Source organism: Carettochelys insculpta, chromosome 2 (genome assembly GCF_033958435.1).
Source record: "Carettochelys insculpta isolate YL-2023 chromosome 2, ASM3395843v1, whole genome shotgun sequence".
Lineage (NCBI taxonomy): Eukaryota > Metazoa > Chordata > Testudines > Carettochelyidae > Carettochelys > Carettochelys insculpta.
This window is the reverse complement of record NC_134138.1, coordinates 59,072,648-59,091,776: the sequence shown is the minus strand read 5'-3', so window position 1 is coordinate 59,091,776 and position 19,129 is coordinate 59,072,648. Positions and strand designations below refer to the sequence as shown.

The following is a 19,129-nucleotide window of genomic DNA, read 5'->3' as shown; positions in this document are numbered from 1 at the left end:
CTAACTGAAAAACACAAGCATGGAAATATTGTTTTCTCTGTTTTCTTTTCAAAGCCCTGCTATTGAGAAGTGGTAAGCTATTGCTTAGATGTAATAGCCAATGCTGAAGCTCGCCCATAAAACATTATGGGAGGGAGCATTATTTAAACCACTTTGTTAATAATAATTCACAGAAATACGTGAAGAAAAATAATACATCTCTAATGACAGTGCTTTTCTATTTACACTAATTATCATGGAGTATGAGATTTCACAGAACCGGGTATCAGAGGAAAACTAAGAGAGCTTTCAGCAGTAACACAGCATATGTGTGAGGTCAAGAGTTTTTCAAAAGACTTGTGAAATACTCTGTACAGCGGCAGAGTAGAAATGTGATTCCCTCCTCCCTGGGTGGTAAAAAGGAGGTATAGGAAATTCTGGTGGAAATAAGTGTTTCTATTTAGGCATCAGCACAGCTTTCGGCTGCCAGAATTTCTGAGCATAAACTGAACACTTTTTGTAATTACTTTATGCTCCCTCTATTTTTAATAACAAAGATGATATCAGCTACTTTGGTCTAAATAATGTTGATGGGAGAAATCTTGTTCCTCCTGAAGTCAGTATAAGCTTCACCATTACAGGTTGTACCTTCCCAAAACTGGTTTTCTTAGCTCTGCTAACATCCTGTGAGACCACGGATGTTACAGGACCAGAGAGCCCCAGCTGGGAGGCTACTGGGAGGAGGGCCAACAGCTGGGAGCCCTCCCAGGTGGGAGTCCAGTGACAGAGGGGCCTGGTGGGTCTTGCATCCCCATGTTGGTATCTGCAGGGCAGGGATCAGAGCTGGCATCCTTGGGGTCACAGCTGGAGGCAACAGCCTATCTAGTGCTGGAGCCAGAGTTGCCCTGCTGGGCCAGGAGCCAGCCAGTGACAGCCTGGCCAGGGCCAGTGGTAAGGGAGTTGGCCAGGGTTGCACCTGGAGGAGCTGGAATCAAAGGAGCCTGTGTGGGTGTCAGCAAACCCGGCAGCAGGGAGGGGTGGAAGGCCGGGGGTTAGAGGCAGGGGACCTATCCTGGTCTGGCAAAGGACTAGTCAGGTTCCAAGGGTGCCAGACCAGAAAGGTGCAACGTGCACTTCACTGGGGCCAACATATTGGTAAGAGCTATATTTTTCCAAGGGTGATGCATATTTATGTATATCATAAATTATACTACAAAATATGGATAGAGATTCATACACCATGAAAACTTCATTCACTTTTGTCCCGTGCAATTTAAATTACTGACATTAAAAAGAAACCAAGTTGCTATGGCATAACTCCCCGTATACCACCAGCATATGTTTCTTATAACTTGTTTATTTTTGCATCTCTCTTCCCATTACATTTAATTTTCTCTTCTAATTTTTGGGCTCTGCCAGTAATAAGTGCCCCCTCCAGTGATGGAGCTCTGGTTGAACATCACAAAGGAATAAAAGGGAATTATTTTGTCTGGACTGACTCCCAAATTTGTCTCAGCCCTGAGCTGGAGAAATCGCTTGCAACACTGAATGGCTGGCACATTGCCGGTGCCATTTTATGTGATGCAGACACATGCCATGGCTTCAAGCACTAGTTCCCTCATATGGGTCACCAAAAACGTCAGTCTCTACTGGGCTGCATTCCCATGTGGGCACTCATGATATTTGAAAATCGAACAATTTGTTTTAAGTACCTAAACATGAAAATAGATTTCCAACTTCAGTTTGGGGACAGCAGCATGGCCCTGTGGCTTGCATCCCAGAGGGGTAAGTTCTAGTCATAGTTCTACAATGCACTTCTTTTTACACTGTAGACAAGTGACTTCACTTTACTTCTCTACATCAGTTTCCATTCTGACCCTTTTTCTCATCCATTTAGACAAAGCTGTTCAGGACAGGGAGTGGGACTGCCTTTCAGTTTATGTTTGTACAGAGCCTAGAACAATGTAGCCACACCAGGACATCCCTGTCATACAAAGAGCACCTTTACACACCTACATTTCAATGTTACCTTAGTTAAAGAGCTTTTTAGCTGCTTGTTCTAGACTAGTTTAATACTTTTCTTCTGCCTTGATTCATTTACAGTTTTCAAAATCCAGTTTCTTCTGGGAATGTTTAAATAAGATTTTTGAACAAATATTTTCCAAGAGCATTTCATGCAGCACACCACTGGAGGGCAGTGAAGCTTAAACAAATTTCTGTTTCAGACCAGCTCCAAATTTACTGTTAACAGAAGCATGTTAGAAGAGATAACGTTATGCAACAGCTCTATAGTTTAGTACCCTCTTGTATGACTAATGATTTAATGAAAATATGTGAGATTTAAAATTCTGAAACAGATTTCAGTGGTCAATTTCCATGACAGGGTAAAGGAAGTATACACTCTGCATTTGCTTACAAATCAGGCACTGCAGAATCAATCACTGCTGACTGCAGACTAACAGTAGTTTTTCATGTTTCAATGGACATGGAACCATTATCAACAGAATGTTCATCTTTCCTATATGGTAGGTTACATATGTGCAGAGAAACAAGAAAACATTAAAAATAATTCTCTGAATACAATAGCTATAAAATTTATGTTCCTGAATGAAGAGCTGTCCAGAAAGAGTCTTAAAGCAATTATGACCAGCTCAGTATAAAAATGGAGGCAGCTTTTTAAACTCAGCATGCATGATTCCCTATTCTATTTACATTTTGCTGGAATTTGATGGCAGCACTGTATCCACAGCCATGCCAGAGAGGGTACGAAGTTACCAGTTAATAGAAAAGAAAAAGAGGCTGCTGGGTTTTTTACAATCCTCTCAAGCAATGTTAAAATAGTACAGACTGAACCCCTCTAATCTACGCCCTCAGGAGCTGACTGGTGCCACACAAGAGAATTTGCCAGACTAGAGGTCAATATGGTCTAGCAGCATTACAACACTTCCACTGCTTACTGGGCTCTTAGAAGGCATGTAGGGGTAAATTACAGCTAAATAACAGCACAGAACATTGAGAGCCAGGACTGATGGCTGTTAACAAATTTTATGGGACTGCAGGAAACTTGTTCCCACCCTAGATAACTGGTCGTCTGGGTGGCTAAAATCATGCCAGATGATGAATGTTTCCAGGCAAGAGAGTTTCAGATTAGAGAGGTTCAACCCGTAGTGATTATAGTTCTTAACAAGCATCATTACTTCCTCTGTAGTAGGAAGAAGTGAGCAAATGTAGTGCCTTCAAGTAAGTCAGTAAAAACCAAGGTGTGATGGCTGTATAGGCCTAAATGAAAGCTAACTGGTACTCGTTTGGGTTAAATTGTCAAATGTTTCTTGTTTCTGTTTTCACTTCTGCTGGCTCTGCTTAAAGAAATCTTGGAAATCTAAAACCAAGAAGCTCTATTGCGGCTTTGATCACCAGAAAACCTTTGTGTGCAAAATGTTGCAAACAGCTTAACTGTCATATACCTCTGGGAGAGCACAGTGATTTGTACCAGAAACTGGGTTCTGTTTGTGGCTCTACAACTGAAACATGCATAACACTGAACTACTAACAAACCCAAACATCACCCAATGTGAATCTCTAAAGCCAAACATACTGATTTAGAGTTAGATGCCTATACTTAAAAAGTATGGGACAAGATTTTCAAGTGACTATTGATTGTGGGTGCCTAAATTTGTGTGAGCTCAACTTGAAGAGGCTGATTTTCAGAAACTGCTGAGCATTTTTCTTATGCTAGGTATTCTATTTACCTTAATTTATTTAAGTGTTTTTATGAAGGTCCCACAGGCCTTGTCTACACTAGCCAAAAACTTCGAAATGGCCATGCAAATGCAAATGGCCATTTCAAAGTTTACTAATGAAGCACTGAAATACATATTCAGCGCCTCATTAGTATGCGGGCGGCCGCGGCACTTCGAAATTGACGCGGCTCACCGCCGCGCAGCTTGTCCAGATGGGGCTCCTTTTCGAAAGGACGCCTCCTACTTCGAAGTCCCCTTATTCCCATCTGCTCATAAGAATAAGTGGACTTCGAAGTAGCCAGGGTCCTTTCGAAAAGGAGCCCCGTCTGGATGAGCTGCCAATTTCAAAGTGCTGTGGCCGCCCGCATGCTAATGAAGTGCTGAATATGTATTTCAGTGCTTCATTAGTAAACTTCGAAATGGCCATTTGCATGGCCATTTCAAAGTTTTTGGCTAGTGTAGACATAGCCACAGTGTGTCAACTGGGCAATAATTCAACAGTTAAACCAAATAACACTGGTGATGTGATCTTACAGTTGAGGTCGTGTCAGGTGCATACTCTTTCTGTTGCTCCAGCTGGCATGAAAGTTCAGAGTTGTTCACCTTTCAAGTGAATTGTGTACGAGAGGATCTGGCTGGATATATCTAAAACTTGATTCAGTACCTGATCTTTTTTATACACGTAGTAGATCTGATTTCTTTGTAATCATAGGATGACTAATAGGTATGTGAAAAAGAAAATCTATGAACAAAGTTGGCTCATGTTAAAAGGGGCCTATAATGAATAATAAAGTGGAATCTGGTGTATTGACCATTTTCAGTTGGGGAGGGAAGACTCAATGGCTAGCATTCACCCTTGGGTGGGTTTTACTTAGGGAACACAGCTGCGGGATGTGCAATACAGCAGCTGAAGGAAAGGGAGATGTCTCAATGTTATAATTGTCATCAAGGAGAAACCCAGACTGCTGACCCTGCTTAGAGTGCCAGGTAGTCTGGATTTCAGAGAAAGGCTGTTCACTGCAGCCATCTGCAGACTTTTGTTAGAGCAAGACATGTTGGTACAAGAGTCTTCATAAACCTGCCTTCTCCCAGAAGACAGAAGGAGAATAGAAAACAATTTGGAGGACTGCCAAGCCTCTCCTCAAAGAAAGGGCAAGCAGCTCACTGTTTTGTTTCATTTTTTGCTCTTTTGGATACAGAAGTGTATGGATTGCCCCAGTAGCTAGAGCTCTTTGGCCAAGTACTTCCAGAGCACTGAGGTCTAATGCAGAAAGACCAGCAGACAGAACACCAGTGAGGAATGTGGCTCTTTCCTCAGAAGAAAAGACATTAGCATCCACCAGTTAATGGGGTACGTCTGTTACACAAGGGGACTAGCTTGAAGTCCGAGAGGTTAGCTGTGTCTGTTAATTAGGAAGTGCCTTGGTTCCAAGTACCGTCAGAAGAAATTTTCAAAGGAAAACAGACAACGGGCTGTCAGCAAAGCAGACAATTGTAGATTTCCCTTTAGCATAGTGGCAATTATTTTCATTTTGATATAATGAAGGATGTTGTACAGTTTACTGAGTTTATTCTCGCATGCCCTGGGTAGTAGTAGGGGAAAGGGGAGGTGGTTGGGGGTATTCTGCCCCATGGGCCCTTTGGTGGGGAAGGCACTAGACCGGGGTGTCCAACCTTTTGTCATTTGGGGGCCACAGGACAATTTTATGTTTTGGGGGCCAAACACAAATAACCTCTAACCTAACCCACCCCCCAACCCCATGTTTAACCCCTCACAGCCCCAAACTGCCATCTCCATCCCCTGGCTTAAACCCCTCACAGACCAAAATGCTGACTCTCCCACCCCCCACAAAAGGCCCAGGCTTAAACCCCTCACAGCCCCAAATCCAGCATTGACTTACCTTACACAGGGGCTCTGGGTGCTACCGTCCCTCCACTGCACCTTTGCCGGGCCACCACCTCCTCCTCAGTACAGCTGCATGGCTCCCCTCTGCCCTCCAACTCCCTCCCTGACCTGCAGCATGTGCAGCTCTCTGCACTGCGGCGCTGAAATAGTGCAACTCAATTTAATTGATTTAATGGCCACATCCCTCCTGCCAGCTGTTAAACCAATTAAATTGAGCTTTACTCTTTCAGGGCTCTGGGCATGGAGCCACAGGAGGAGTGAGTAGCAACAGTATCCAGAGCTGCAGATGGCTCATTAAAGAGCCACATGAAGCTCAGAGCCACCCAGCCAGCTTTCAAAATGGCGGTGCTGCCAGCTCCATGAGCCACATGAAAAGGCCCTGCAGGCTGGATTCTGGCCTGTGGGCCACACGTTTGACACCCTTGGACTAGATCATGAAGGCACAGGCATAGCCCCAATGGACACGGTTGGTATGATGCATAAGCCCACAAATAGAACTGACATGGACAAGACTTGTGAAAAGGGATAACTCAGTGGTTTGAATATTGGCCTCTTAAACCCAGAGTTGTGAGCTCAGTTCTTGAAGTAAGCCATTTAGGGAGCTGGGGCAAATAGTTTTTTTTTTAATTTTATTAAAGGGATGGTGCCTGGTCCTGCCAAGAGGGCAGGGGACTGGACTCAATGATTCCAGTTCTATGAGATGTGTATCTCCATATATATATTTTAAGATTGAAGAAGACGAAGATGTCAGTCACCAAGTGGAGAAAAAAGTTATGTCCTACCTATTGTCATTGGTCTACTGGGCGTACGATAATGTTGTACGTTTTCTTAATGACTGACACATCTATAGTGTGATAATGGTGAGAACTCCTAGATTTCAGGGTAGCATTAAAATAGTCATGGTCTAAACTCCATCACTACAGAGTTTTAGACCTGGATAGAACAAAGCAGCAGAACATATTTGTAGTCAACAATGCTGTGTTGGCAGAGGAGTGGCTCAGAATACATAGAAAGCCTTTTAATCTTTAAATTTGTAAATACAAAAAAAAATCCCAACTTTCTGATTTTACCTGTTTCTCAAAAATAATTCCTCATAATTTAGGGCCTAATGATTAAGTTAGCGAAGACATAGGCCATGATCTAGTAAGGACTTAAAGTACATGTAACTTAAAGCAAGTGAATCAATGGAGCTACTTTTGTGCTTTACATTTTAATCTTTTCTATGTGCTTTGCCAGACTGGGGCCTCACAAATATACTACATCAGAGACTACCCCAAAACCTACTCATGAAGGAAAGTAACTACCAGCAAAAAGGTCAAAACCTCAGCAACAGCAGCTAGGAATCTAAGCATTATTATCTTTAAAGCTTCAGGGAAAACTCATTCCAGACTAGTATCTGGATTTTTACTTATGTAGGAAAAATGATTCCATTAAATTGTTTCTTAATATTGTAGCCTTTGTCTAAATGAAATGCAATGTTAAAATGTCACCTGTATGAAACAATATGTAAGTGTATGTTAGAGAACACACTGACAGAATGATATTTCCTGTTAGAAATCTCGTGGGAATTCTATTATAACCGAAAGAAAATAAATAGGCAATTGTATGTTGGACAAAAGTATTCAGTCTTTTTATTATTTTTAGTTGAGTTTTTTTTTAAGGATGAAAGCTTTTAAAGGTCTTGATTGGCACAGAAAACAGAGTCATTAGCTTATGCATAAGGTAGTTTCTAGCGTAAGAAGCAACCAAGCACTTAACACACAGCATTTATTTGTTTAAGAATTTTAGACGTTTTAGGAAGGTTAAAAAAAGGGGCTGCTCACCATGAAGTAATCTCCATTTTCCAGTTGGGATTTGATGGTTTCCTTTGGATGCTCAGAGAAAAATCCACCTCACTTCCAAAGGTAAATTAAGTTCTGCACAATATGCCCATGTAAAATAGACTGAGTCTTCATAGCTTCCAGACCTCTCTAGTGTCAGCAGTTCTGCTTCTTGTATTGTTTCCAGCCAGCAAGTTCTGCCAGATTTTCCCCTGGGATAATTCTATTGACATAATGAGATGAGTTGCTGGAGATTAATTTGGCCTGCCGCTCCTACAATCTAGGTGCTGCTGGCATTCAATAAATTGATAGAATAAGAAAAGTTGACCCCAGGCCACCTGGGAGTCCATGAGATTATGATTGCTGGAGTCAAAGGATGAGGTAGTTTTTGCCAGTGGAACACCTCCTAGTTCTGCTTGTGTACACAGTAATGCCAAGTCATCTTGGTGATACAATAAGGTACTGCTGCCAATAACAGAATGCTGTCTTTTAGAGCTGGGAGTACCTATGGAAACAGAACATGCTCTTGACTGGGAATCCATAGCAAGCTTTTCACTAGAGAAGCAGGAAGGTCTGTAATGAATATGACAGTGATTTGCAGGATGAAAAAGAAGGGTCTTATGGTTAAGGCAGTTGAATGCTCCCCAGGATAATTGGATTCTACCAAGTCTTAGCCACACACTCCTATGTGATGCTGAGGAAGTAATTTAAAACAAACTTTTCACAGGTGGTCACTGTCTGTGTGTTCATCATTTTCTGGGCATCTAAATTGAAATTCCGGGATCTGATTTGCAGAAGTGATGAGCGTTGAACTACAACTGAAACTCAACAGGATTTCTATTTTGTACATAAAGGCCGCGTCTACACTAGCCCCAAACTTTGAAATGGCCAGGCAAATGGCCATTTCGAAGTTTATTAATGAAGCGCTGAAATGCATATTCAGCACTTCATTAGCATGCGGGAGGCCCTGGCACTTCAAAATTGACACACCTCACCGCCGTGCAGCTCGTCCCGATGGGGCTCCTTCTCGAAAGGACCCCACCTACTTCAAAGTCCCCTTATTCCCATGAGCTGATGGGAATAAGGGGACTTCGAAGTAGGCGGGGTCCTTTCGAAAAGTAGCGCCGTCAGGACGAGCCGCGTGGTGGTGAGGCGCATCAATTTCGAAGTGCCAGGGCCTCCCGCATGCTAATGAAGTGCTGAATATGCATTTCAGCGCTTCATTAATAAACTTCGAAATGGCCATTTGCCTGGCCATTTCGAAGTTTGGGGCTAGTGTAGACGTAGCCAAAGAGTGTTATACAGTGATATAGACTGTGAAAAATCAAGTTCAAGGCATCCTGAATTAAAGAATACTTTTGACCATAATCTCTCCATCTCGGTTCCTCCTCTACTGACTGGAGATAATAGCCATGCATTTCACAGAGGCATTGTGAAAATCAATTCATTAATTTTTATGAAACACCAAGTGCTGCAGTGATGATCACCATAGACGAGCCCAAGAGGAAATTAATAATTCTGTATTCACAGCAGCGTTTGAAGACCATGCAGATAATAATGATCGGGGCTACTGGCTGAACAGTGAGAAAACAAAATATCAAATAACTGCTTGTTAAGTGAGCACAATGTGAAAAATAGTATGTGATCATGTAATTAACAGTTGTTTAATAATAAATACACATAAAGTAGTGGGAGAGGGTGGGAATCCACAGGCAATCTTAATTCTGTTTTTTTCTAAATTTTGAGTGCTTGAGTTTGCACCTGTAATTTTCTTTCAATGTTGTTTTGTGTGGATGATAGAAAGATAAAACAAAACAACATCTATATGTTTATGAAGTGAGAAGAAAAAGTGGAAAACAATCAGCAATCTACAAGTAACTGAAACAAGTGGGAAAGGGAAAAATCTATTGCAATACATGGGATGAAATGTGACTTAAGGGAACAAAATCAAGAAAAGGAAAATTAGACTGAAGCTCTGTAGAACACCCTGATATTGAAAATGCTCTTTTGAGAGAAGGGGTAGGTCAAGTTCCTTGAGACTTTTAAATGCAGTTGGGTCAAATAACTAGAAAAAGCTAAGTGCCTAAATATCTATTGAAAATTATATGTAGGCACCTAAATCACTTAGGGTTATCTCAGCAAAGCAATGACTACATACTTTAAGTATCAGAGAGGTAGTCTGTATGTTAGTCTGTATCTTCGAGAACAACAAGAAGTCCTGTGGCACCTTATAGACTAAGATATTTTGGAGCATAAGCTTTCGTGGACAAAGACCCGCTTTGTCAGATGATGAAACAGATCTTTGCCCATGAAAGCTTATGCTCCTACATACCTCAACCAATCTGAGCCTAATAAATGCAAAGGCAAAGTAGAATCAGTGTTCTGCATAGCTCTCCACAAAGAAATGCGAACAAACATGTGCTACAGGTTGAACCTCTCTAATCCGGAACTCTCTTTGCCAGCAAACTCCATAATCTGGCATAATTTTAGTTAGCCAGATGACCACTTATCATGGGTGTGGCCAAGTTTCCCATGGTCCTATGAAGTTGGTTTATAGCCACCAGTTCTGACTCTTAGTGTTCTGTGCTGCTATTTAGCTGTAATTTGCCCCAGATGTCTTCTAAGAGCCCAGTAAGCTGTGGAAGTGTTGGTAATGCTGCTAGACAATATTGACCTCCCATAATACAGTAAATTCTCTAGTCCAAACGTGGTCAAATTCCAAAGGTGCCAGATGAGAGTAATAGACTTGTAATAACATGATATTTAAGATGCGTGGAAAGGACTAAGGACATTTTTCAGTTTTTAAACGGGATAAAACAAAATTCTCTATTGGTAAGAGAATGGATAAATTCATTTGCAAACATTCATGCACCTTGGTAGGATGTTTCCAGATCTGCCAGAAATCCAAAACTGACATTGATCATATTTTCTGATGTCGGTCAAGAATTTTACTCAAAGACCTATTCTCTCTTAAAGGTGCATTTAATGGTTTAGGAAGTAATAATATCCACTGCCAGGTCATAGTCTTTTTAAAAAAAAAAAGTCAGGGCCTTTAAGAAAACAAAAATTTGTTTTGTTTCAGCTGAAGGGAAAAAAGTTCAACACAGCTAAAATGATTCAGTTACAAGAGCCTATTTCATACACATCATGGTAAACACAATAAGGATATAAAAAAATCTAAAGCATTATCCACCAGTCCACAAATGTGCAAGAGCCCTGATCTCCAGGCATTAACACTCCAAGCTGCCAGATATACAGATGACATTGTTATGCTATATCCATGGCCATCCAGTCCAGTTTGGAAAGTGATTAATGTACATATCTCAAAGAAGTCAGAAAGAACTGGAGGGAAGAAGTTGCTCATTATAGCCATGTCTACACGTGCACGCTACTTCGAAGTAGCGGCACTAACTTCGAAATAGCGCCCGTCATGGCTACACGCGCCGGGAGCTATTTTGAAGTTAACTTCGACATTAGGCGGTGAGAAGTTGAAGTCGCTAACCCCATGAGGGGATAGGAATAGCGCCCTACTTCGACGTTCAACGTCGAAGTAGGGACCGTGTAGTCGTTGCGCGTCCCGCAACTTCGAAATAGCGGGGTCCGCCATGGCGGCCATCAGCTCAGGGGTTGAGAGGTGCTCTCTCTCCAGCCCCTGCGGGGCTCTATGGTCACCATGGGCAGCAGCCCTTAGCCCAGGGCTTCTGGCTGCTGCTGCGGCAGCTGGGGATCCATGCTGCAGGCACAGGGTCTGCAACCAGTTGTCGGCTCTGTGTATCTTGTGTTGTTTAGTGCAGCTGTGTCTGGGAGGGGCCCTTTAAGGGAGCGGCTTGCTGTTGAGTCCGCCCTGTGACCCTGTCTGCAGCTGTGCCTGGCACCCTTATTTCGATGTGTGCTACTTTGGCGTGTAGACGTTCCCTCGCAGCGCCTATTTCAATGTGGTGCCGCGCAACGTCAAAGTTGAACATCGACGTTGCCAGCCCTGGAGGACGTGTAGACGTTACTCATCGAAATAGCCTATTTAGATGTTGCTACATTGAAATAAGCTATTTCGATGTTGGCTTCACGTGTAGACGTAGCCTATAGTTGCCCATTGAAATAAATGGTAATTGCAATGATGGTAAGCAAAGATAGGATTTGGCTCCATGTTTTGCATTTTCTCTTATGATTTAAAACAAAAAGAAAATCAATCCATATTTATTTCAGTTTTACTTAGGTGTATCTACACTAAGCTCTTACTTCAAAGTTAATTTCCAAGTTAGGGGCTACTTCAAAGTAGCCTGCAGAGCATCTACACACATATTCCATTACTCTGAGGTTAACTTCGAAGTAAGGGAGCCCAACTTCGAAGTCCTTACTCCAGTCCCAAGAATGGAGTAGTGCCCTACTTCGAAGTAGGACATGTGTAGACGTTCCGCACCCACTGTTTTGAAGTAGGCGTCTGTTATGGCGGCAGCCCCCCAAGAGCCCAGAGATGCTCTGGCCAGCCCAGGCAGGGCTCTAAGGTCACTGCCAGCCCCATGAGAGGAAGCAGCTACCCAGAAACCCCAGGCAGGAACCTGACAGCATGGCAGAAGCAGGGGGACCACAAGCTTCCTGCTACACAGCCCCCTGTCAAAGCCACAGCTGCCACCTGCATCCCCGGCCGACCATGGCATCCCCCTAGAAGCACCCTGATCCCCTGGAGCCCACCAGCAAGTCCCCCAAAGGCTCTCAACAGCCAACCAAGTGGCAGCAAAAAAGGGGGCCCTCACGGAGCGAGGAAGAAGAGCAGAACCTCCTCGGACTGTGGGGGTCCTGCTCCACACAGGGATGGAGCAGCACAATGCAGATGCATATGAGCACCTGGCAAGGGGCCTCGCTGCCCAGGGAAACCCCATCCAGATGGCGGGAGAGCATCTGGATTAAAGTGAAGGAGCTCAGGCAGCTGTACTGTAGGGAAAGGGATGCCAGCCAATGCTTGGGGGCATGGCCCACCCAGTGCCCCCATTATTAGGAGCTCCACCGGCTCCTGGGGCCCAAGGAGATCCAGCCCCCCAAGCATGTGATGGACACCACCACACCCTGACCAAGACAGAGGAGCAGCCAGAGGCAGAGATTGCAGAGGAGCCAGGACCCTCAGGAGATACCATCCCCCAGTTGAGGGACCAGGGGACCGAGCCAGGGAGTGGTGATAAGGGTTCCAGCAATGGGACCCTCATCATTGCTTTCTCTTCTGAGTTGCCCAGCCAGGACTCCTCCAGCCGGGATTCCCCCAAGTGCATGGAGGTACCAGCAAGTAGGCACTGGGCATTTGGGATGCCCTGGAGCCCGGGGAGGCAGACGCTGCCCCCAGCATGGCCGGCAGGGGTCCACATGCCCAACCAATGCACATCGCCCACAGCCCTGCCTAGCTCTGCAGGACATTTGCCCAGGGACGGTGTGGGGGAGCACAGTGAAGCCGGTGCCAGCTGCATGGTGTGGGGACCCTCCTGCACCCAGTATCCCATGGGGCCCCCAGACCACCAGACAATGGAAAGGGTGGAGCGAAGGCCCTGAGCCATAGGGTCAGGACACACAACTGATGGACTGTCCCCTGTCCCCTTCTGTCTCCACAGGCCTGCCATCTGGGAGCTGCCCCAGGCACACCCATGACCAGCCCTCGGACATTGAGGGTCAGGAGGCCAGCAACCCACTTCAGGCCACCTCCCCCTGGAGTTGCCACTGGCCTGGATGTTGCCATCATGGTGGGGAGGAGGAAATGGCCACACGCACACAGCAGCTCTGCAGGAGCTGACAGCTGTGGTGTGGGAGTGGCTGGCCAGGGAGCAGGAGGTCTGGGTTTGGGTGGCCAACTGCCTGGAGATCCTTACCTGAGCTATCACCACCTGCCTCACCCAACCTCCCCCGCTTGCCAGCCCCCCCCAACCCCCACTGCAGGTGCCGACTTCCCGGCCCTGCTATCCACCACCCGCCTGGCACTGGTAGAGTGGCTGGCCAGCATGACAGAGGGCAAGCAGGGCCCTCCTGCCCCCCCACTGCTCCTCCCTAGCCCTCCCATACCCCCTGCTGACCCCGACAACGCTGCACCCCTCCCACACCCCTACCTTCCAGTAGTTCCAGCCCCAATGGGATCCTCGGACCTGGGGTAGCAGGGGCTCCTGCAGTCATCACAGCACCCAGTCTACCACCCTGGTGGATGAGTGAGGCCCCCCAAACCCAGCACCCTCTCCCAGTTCAGTCCCAGGATCCCTGTTGCAAATAGTTCCCCCATGTAAATAGTTTCAAACATGCTGCCAAGTTTATAGATTTCCAAAGTTTATTTTCAACAAAGTAAATGTCTGTTAATTGCACCCCTAACCCCATGTCCCTCTTGTATGGTGGGGGAGGGGTGGGGGGTGGGCATGTTTGGTGGGGGGGTGTGGTGGAGGAGGGTCATTATGGACCTCAGGCAAAGTCCTCATGCAAGGCCTCCCTAACCCATACCCCATCCCTTTGCACCTCACCACACAGGACAGTGGGTGGCTGCTCATACCTGGTGGCGATCTCAGCAGCTCAGGACTGGACAAAGGGCTCCTATTTACTCTCCACAAAATTGTGGAGAGCGCAGCAGGCCATGACCACCATTGGCACATTCGGAGTGCTGAGATCCAGCCTCATTAGAAGGCAACTAAATCATCCCTTCAGCCACCAGAATACCCACTCCATGCCGAGGCATAAGTTCCTGAACGCCCAGGCATCATGGGCCTTGCCGGACCATACCACGTAGATGTCCATGAACCAGCCATTAGCATCCACGAGGGCATAGAGGACCACAGAGTGGTAGCCATTTCTGTTTATGAAGGCCCCCACATTATGGTATGGGGCATAGATCGCAATGTGAGTGCCATCTAGTGTGCTGAAACAGTTGGGGAACCCCAGTCTACAAAGCCAGCCAGACCAATGTCCAGGTCCCCAACAGTGACCATCTGGCAGAGGAGAAGGGTGTTGCGTGCCCGAATGACCTGGATGGGGTGCAAGAGAGATGCACCCATGAGTGTGTGGCCCAGTGATCCCTGTCCCTGTGCAAGGCCATTCACCAGCCGCATGCTGGGCCTCCCCTGGCTGGGTGCCCCCCCATAGTGGGTGCGTGTGTCCCCATCCTGCCTTACCTCCATCAGGACTGCCCTGATGATGGCCTTGCCCACCCCAAACTGATGTCCAACAGAGCGGTGGCTGTCCAGGGTGGCCAGCTTCCATAGGATGATGGCAACCGTCTTGCACAGGGGAAGTGCGGGCTGCCTCTCGAAGTCCTGGTGCCGGAGGGCTGGGGAGAGCCAGTGGCAGAGCTCCTCAAAGGTCTGCCAGGTCATTCTCAAGTTTAGCAGCCACCAGTTGTTGTCTCAGTCCCCCAGCATGAGGCGGTGCTGGTGGGAATGCCCAAGCATTGCTGAATCACTGGGATGGGGGGCAGCCACTCCCCCAGCAGAGAGCCTGCAGGGCGGGGCCTATGCAGCTGACCCTGTGCTGTTGCTGCTGCATGATGGCCACCAGCAGCACTGTCAGCAGGCTGGCCATGATCTGGACGAGTTCCCCCTTGGGAAGCTGCTGAGGATCCATGATGGACTCTGCAGTGGCTCTGCTGTGTGCAAAGGGTGTGCTGTACTGCCTGGCAGCCCTGAGCATATGCAGGGTCAGGGGCGTTGGGAGGGGCCCTTTAAGAGAGCAGCTGGCTGCAAGCCCAGAAGGACTTATCGGCCATGCTAACCCTGTTCACATCATTTCGTGGCCTCTTACTTCTAAGCAGGGGCTATTGGTGTGCAGATGTTTCCTTCTGAAGTACTGGGACCCTACTTCAAAGTAAGGGCAGGTGGCTTTTTGCGTGTAGATGCACAACTTCAAAGTCTGTTATTTCAAAGTTGTACTTCAAAATAAGCAACTTTGAAGTTATTTTGTAGTGTAGGCACGGCCTTAGAGTGTTAGTTTACCAAATGGAAGACAAGATCTACAAGAATAGAAAAAGAAGAAATGAATCCCAAATTTCCAAGGGCCATATTATACCACTGAACATACACAAATTCCACTTATTTTAAGGTCATACTAAATGGCAAAGTATGACTCTAAAACAATATAGGTGCAGATGTGCCTGTATTTTAGACTACAATCCTGGTTAGGCTCTAATATCAACTAACTTCCCTGAAATCCAGGGAGTTAGTTCATTATTATAGGGCTAGATGTCAACTATGAAGTTCAGATCTGGATCCAAATTCCACCCTCCCCCAACAAAAAAATGAGGGTGCTCAATTCTGTATTATCCATTCTGCCCTACCTTGAGTTTGATTTATTTTTAAATAAGTGAGGAATGGGAGTGGAAGGGAAGAAGAGAAAAAAAGAGAGCAGGTAGAAATAAAAAATAAGCCTACATGACCATTTATCTTTTAACATTTGGCTCTGTATTTGTCCTAGAGTGGTGTCACTTTGTGATTTAATATGAAGCTAAGTAGTTCCAAAGGTCAGAGTTTCAGGGATTGCCAGTGCCTAATTTGTGCTGATACTGAGTCTCAGGACCTCTACAGTTTGCAATTCATGGGCCCAGTGCATACGAGCTCTCAGACAGCAGCAGTGCTGATGCTGGAGGTGGCATTGGCTTCACAACTGGGTGGCCAGAGAGCTAGGTGATCATCTCAGAAGGCAGCACCACCTCTAGCAGCAGCACAGAAAGATGTGACCTTTCATGTTCAGTGTGTGAGAGGTCACACTGTATGAAGGGTGCCGTTTTGTTTTGCTTGAGGTTCCACAAATCTTTCTTTACAAATTAAGATCTCAGGAGAAGGCATAAGCACATGATCATCCAGCCAGAAACTTAAGAATTATCCTGGCCAATTTGCTTGCAAACAGGTAGGATCATGTTGTAGCTATCTGCACCCTCTCAGACAAATAGGAGTTTTCAGGCCTGGCTGTAAAAAACATACAAAACGATTTGTAAGGACAAATATCTAGGTTTTCCTCACATTTACGTTTTTGGAATCAGTGGCATTACACTGGTGTAATTCTGGCCCAAGGCACTCAGAACCAAGGTTCCAAGCTTCAGTAACTGTGTGATAAACTTCAAATATTGCAAATGTGTTACTGCAGATACAGAAAGTGATGCCTGTCTTTGGATCAATTGCTATTTTTGGATTTTAACCAAGCAAGAGCCTGCATGTTGGAAACCAAACTATCCTTATGTAACTCGGGGCTTAATTCTGCCATCATTTTCATCCATGCAACTTGTACTGAAGTTGATGGGGTTGAATAAGTACCAGACAGCAGAAGTTGGTTCTTGGGGCTAATTAGCAGGATAGATAGGTTAAGAGAATAGCTTTCCATATTTTTCCCTTTTGTCATCAAAACTGAAAGCAAGGAGAGGCTGGCTGGCACCATCCCAGAGAACATCGTGGTTGGTTTCCTTAAAATGGAAATGTGGGGCTAACTTTGCATTTTGTTTTTGCTTTTCAACATTGTCTTATTGTTCTCTCCCCTTACACAGAGGCACTTCTCGTTCAAACAAAATACATATCATTTCCCTGTAGAAATAAATCTAAGTACATTCATGAAGAGAGCTATTCATAGCATAGACTTAGAAGTAATCAAAAAATGTCCATGCGGGTAACAGCAATGACCCAGATTCATGAAATTACTGAAGGCCGATACTCCTTTCGTAAAGAGCTCCAGTTTTAGAGTTACATGGTTTAGACCATTAATTTTCCCCTTTTGAATACAGTCATTTATTTTTGCTCAGTTTGTTTCAATCCACAGAAAAAAACCCACTCTCCTACTATTTTTAAACTGGCTCTGTTAAAACTACCGAACTAATCTGTGTCCAATACACATGACCCTGCATTTGGAGGCTGCACAGTGCCCAGCCTCAGAGGAAGCCTGGTATGCAGACCCAATTCCCCAACTGCCTTACCGCTTATGGAGACCAGAGTGCACACTCTCCCTTGTGATTGGCCAGTCCTACTCCCCTCTCCTCCATGGTGTTTTCCAGGCAGTTATCAATACTGGTTAAAGGAGAGCCTTGCAACTAACTGAAGAAAAGAATACCGCTAATTTTACTAGAGCTACATCCTAAACAATATCCTTAAAACTTTTCCCCTTTTTTCAGATTATGAATTTATTTTATTCTTGGTTTGCAACAGAACTGGACAGCAGCAGAGATATGAGAGCCAGCCACTCTATCATGGGGTGAGAGGCACAAAACCAGTACCATGACACAAGAAATTACAGTGAATTCTCAATGTCCATTCACTAGTCTCTGTAGTCAGTGTTATTCAGCTCAGCTGGTATGATTTTGGTAAGTCTTTGTGAAATAAAACAAGATGGGGGAAGTAATGAGAATATATAGGACTAATTATTTACTCTTATTGGTTCAATGAAAGATATTCCCTCACCTATCTTTCTTCTCTAATATCCCGGGATCAGCTCTGCTACAACTCCGTTTTGATATAGAGTAGGAGTCAGATTTTGTCCTTAGTTTTGCATCTATCCAGTGCTGTGGAGACTTGTATAGTAGTAGGTAGTCTGTCGTGTCCGACGATGACGTCTTGAGCATGCACAGGCTCATCATTTGTGGACCCGTATGTGTCTAAGGAGTCCAAGCTTTGAACAGCATGGGTGTTCACAGTGGGGGCAAGGGAGTTGTCCTGGCTCTGTTGGTGCAGCTGCTGCTGTTGCTTTCTTCCTCTCACGAACATCAATGAGGCGTACGCATCACTGCTCTTCAAAGTTGTCATACACGTGTCGTACGAGAGCACGCCAGCCTGTTCGGCCTTTTGCATGCTGCTCTAGCTGATCTGGTTTTAAACCAGCATGAGCAATGTTGGCCTTCACGCAGTCTTTATACCTCTTGTGAGGCCTACCTTGATTCCTTTTGCCCTGGGAGAGTTCACCGTACAGGAGTTGCTCAGGGAGTCGCTTCAGCAGCACATATACCAAAATTGGAACAACACAGAGAAGATTAGCATGGCCCCTGCACAAGGATGATGTGAAGCATTCCATGGAGACTTGTATGTGGTTACACTTAAACACGTAAGTGAGCATTTCAGTATAGCAAGTCATAGTATCCAACATTTGAAGGTGTGCATTCTAAAACAAAGAGGCTTTAACACCAGATTACAAAGTGAGACATCTAAACTGGAATTTATTCTCAAATTTGATACTTATCACCTCACCCTCAACAATGGTATCAATCACCTTTCACATTACAAGGACAATTTCCCCACCTTTGATATTTGCAGTGACGCAAGGCCACCCACGTGACAGACACTTGCAGAAACTTTTTTCTTTCCCTTCCCCCCACTTCTTTCTGTCCTATCTAGCTGATTCATCCGTTTTTATTTCATTTTTTTCTTTCTTCCTTTTAAATTCTCTTCATCTCAGTTATCATTTATCAGGATTTTCCAAAGCTGAAGAAGTGGGTCTACCCCACAAAAGCTAATCACCTAATAATTGATATTGTTAGTATTTAGGGTGCTAGAGAACTGTTTTGTTTTGTTTTTTCCCTTTTACTATATTGGCCTTATTGGCAGTGAAATGAAGCCAACCTTACAGCACCTAATCTGCAACTTGGATTTCCATCCTTTTGGTGAGGAATTTAAAAAAAACCACATCTAATTCATCCAAAACTCAGACTGGGTTGGCTGACAACAAAAAATGGGGCAACATGCGCATTTCAATCATAAATAATT

General features: G+C 45.1%; 1 non-coding gene across 1 annotated transcript; it reads left to right on the top strand.

Moving 5' to 3' along the window:
* Positions 1-18,353: 18,353 nt before the first annotated feature.
* Positions 18,354-18,458, top strand: LOC142009862 (U6 spliceosomal RNA). Its single transcript, XR_012644625.1, has one exon. It is a non-coding gene; the product is annotated as a U6 spliceosomal RNA (small nuclear RNA).
* Positions 18,459-19,129: the final 671 nt, after the last annotated feature.